At 44.2% G+C, this 3,456-nt stretch overlaps 1 long non-coding RNA gene across 1 annotated transcript in view; it reads right to left on the reverse strand.

Moving 5' to 3' along the window:
* Window positions 1–1,474: 1,474 nt before the first annotated feature.
* LOC103594128 overlaps window positions 1,475–3,456 on the reverse strand; it is a 9,118-nt gene continuing 7,136 nt past the window's right edge. The window contains exon 4 of the long non-coding RNA XR_550819.1: window positions 1,475–1,596. This is a non-coding gene — a long non-coding RNA (uncharacterized LOC103594128). The remainder of the gene's footprint in view (window positions 1,597–3,456) is intronic.

Genomic DNA, 3,456 nt, shown 5'->3' on the forward strand with positions numbered 1-3,456 from the left:
ACATTCCCATTCCAAAAGGGAGGAATAGGCCAGAAGAAAGGAAAAACAGGCCCCAAACAAGTCCAAAACCCAGCAGGGCAGACATTATGTCTTAAAGCTCCAAAATAATGTTCTTTGACTCCAAGTCCTGCATCCGGGCACAATTGGGCATCTGGGTCTCCAAAGCCTTGGACAACCTCGCTTCCACAGCTCTGTCAGGTGAAGCCCAGTGGGCAGCACTGGTGCCTGCAGCTTTTCCATGCTGGTGTTGCATGTTATCCATGGCCCTGCAGTTCTTGGGTCCTGGCAGAAGCCTTGCTGTCTTGGCTCTACTAGACATTTCCCTGGTGGAGGCTCTTTGTGGGGAATCTGACCCCACATTCCTACTCGGCATTGTTCTAGTAGATGGTCTCTGTGGTGACTCTGCCCCTGCGGTAGGTCTCTGCCTCAGTCCCCAGGCTTTTCCATACATCCACTGGAACCTGGGTGGAGGCTACCACACCTCCACTGCTCTCACGTCCTGCCGGCCTGCAGACTTAACACAACATGGACGCCACCGAGGTTTCAGGCCTCTACTCTATAGGGCTGCTGCACGAAACACACTTGGGTGTGCTCCAGCCAGAGCAGGTGGGATACAGGGAGCAGGTTCCCAAGGGCAACTGCACCCCAGGTCTGTCCTCTGGGACAACTCAGTCCTTCTGGGCCTCAGGGTCTGTGATGGGTGGGCACCCTTCCAGAGTTCTCAAATGCTTTTAGGGCATTTTTTCCATTGTCCTGCTTCTTAGCATCTGGCTGCCTCACCACCAAGATAATGTCCTTAACAACCAGTTTATCTGCTTCACCATTGCATTGTTCATGGGCTCTCCCCTTCTTTACCACATGACCAGGCTGCAAATTTTCCAAATCTTTATGCTCTGATTCTCCTCTAAATCCTGGCTTTACATCATGATTTTGCCACCATTCAGCTCATAAGGGCTTCCAAGGATGTTTAAACTCTTATGAAAATCTACACAGAAGTCCCCAAGGCCTATGCCCCCTCTGTGCCAACAGTGAGCCACCCACAGCTGGGAGATGGCAGAGAAGATAGTCATCCAACAGGTCAGTTGTGCCCACAGCCACCAAGGGATGACTGAGAATGTCAGAGCCATATAGCAAGCACCGGTGGAGCGAGGGGAGAGGTGACCCCAAAGCACCTGCATCCTGGCCCCACACCTGCCCCTATAGAGAGGATGACCCCACTGCATCCAAAGTTGACAGGTTCGTGATAAAATCAAGTCATTTTAAAGTGCACCATACCAGTCAATGTCCTTATTAAGCAAGATATCACGCATATGCTTAAGGTCAGCAGTCTATCCACAAAATCAAGTAATTTACCTGAAATTTTATTGGCAGAGGGAGGAATTCTGGTATATTTAATATAGACAGAAGATAAAAGATGCTGGAGCACTCCATTTCTTCCCTTTATTAATGAAGTAGGATACATGAAAGTCCCATTAAAATTACATAGAAGCTCCATAAGCGTCTTTCACATCTTCTTACTCAGTCACTTTCAGGTCTTGAGAGTAGCATTTCCATGACAAAGTGTTACCTGTTGCACTCTCTTTGTCACCTCTCTTCCTGTGGGTGATGGAGATGCAAAGGATTACTCAAAACCCATTTCTTCTGAGCAGTGAGAAACCCCAGAGGGGTTAATTCCCTGGAATACTCAAGCATTCCTCCTTGGGAAATTAACCCTGAACTGGGGTTCTTTCTCAGTATTTATTCTCCAGGCCAGAAAGTTACAGAAAAGGAACATAGGTGGAGTTATGGCTAAGTATAGTTTAACAATAGAGGCTGGTAACATCAATGAAATAACAAAGTGACATTCCATAATGCAATTTGCAAAAGTTAAGTAGATCCACCAACAAAAGCTTGTTCTTAGCAAATACTATCTTTTCCTACAGCAGTTTCCTCAGTATTTTTACATAACAATAAAGCAACTTTAGGTTAACTTGCTCCAAGGGCATCTGTCCTTGAGCCAACAACTTTGCTGTGTTACAATTCTTTATCTACAACAGAGATTTTAGCCTGGGGAAAGTTTCCTGTCNATAGAGGCTGGTAACATCAATGAAATAACAAAGTGACATTCCATAATGCAATTTGCAAAAGTTAAGTAGATCCACCAACAAAAGCTTGTTCTTAGCAAATACTATCTTTTCCTACAGCAGTTTCCTCAGTATTTTTACATAACAATAAAGCAACTTTAGGTTAACTTGCTCCAAGGGCATCTGTCCTTGAGCCAACAACTTTGCTGTGTTACAATTCTTTATCTACAACAGAGATTTTAGCCTGGGGAAAGTTTCCTGTCTTTTGCAAACTTAACATTTCCATATGTAATTTTTAAAAGTTAGGTTATACCTTAAACTACAGGGCTTTGGAAACTAGGCCCTGTGAAATACATTTGCTTGATAAATGTTTGTAGACTCCACAGTTATCCACTCACACTCACACATACACAGTTTGGTTGTATTCATCCATTTATTTATTCATTCATTACTTCTGTAGGTAGATTTTGAGCACTGAGGGTATGCCAGGCATTGTTCTAGTCACTAAGACCCTAGCCATGGATGAGTTAAGTTCTCTGCTCTGAAGATGCTAACAGTTTAATGGTAAAAATTAAGGTGCAAATATGCAAATAAACAATTAGCAGCAGAGAAGTCCTTGGGTCCTCGAATTTCAGGTAGGAAACATCTAACTCAGACATGGGACAAAAAGATCAGGAAAGGCTTCCTGATAGAGACCTGAAGGAAAAGTAGGGCTTACTTGGTGAAAAGGGGAGAGAGAAAGAGAGACAAATACAGAGAAAGAGAGAGAGAGAGAGAGAGATCAGGGTATTCAAGCTCTAGGAAGGAACACCCCAAAGCGTTCCTGGAAAGTTTGCAGTAGGTCAGTAAGACAGGAGCAAAGTGTTTAAAGGGAACAGAAGAAGGGTGGGGGAGAAGGGGAAGGCTCCAGGGAAACAATGATAAGAAATGAGACTAAAGAGATAAGAGAGAGTCTGCAGCTAATTGAGAAAGCCTTCCTGGAGACAGTGAGTTGGATTTGGGAATTGAAAGCCATGGTTGTGCTGAATTCATGCTAGGGTGTGGTGCAGGTGTCCACAGACCCAGCAAAGGTGCATTTATAGCAAATCACCTGTGCTGCTGAGACTAAAGCTCATTATTTACTCATTCATCCATCCATCCATTCACCACATTTAACTGGCCCTGTAGTATGTGACAACATTATGCTGGACCAACAGGGATTTCGGTAGAATCAGACATGAATTCATACCTTTGACTTATAGTTAAGCCCAAGATAAAGCTTCACTGTTTGAAAACTGTACTGTTTGGAGGGCAGGGGAATGGGGTGGGTGTGATGGGATTTGCTGGAAGCACTCAAAAGGTTGATGTGCTATACAATCCTCTCTCTGGCATCCAAAACCATTACCTTGAAAAA

Source organism: Galeopterus variegatus, unplaced genomic scaffold (assembly GCF_000696425.1).
Source record: "Galeopterus variegatus unplaced genomic scaffold, G_variegatus-3.0.2 Scaffold1488, whole genome shotgun sequence".
Classification (NCBI taxonomy): Eukaryota; Metazoa; Chordata; class Mammalia; order Dermoptera; family Cynocephalidae; genus Galeopterus; species Galeopterus variegatus.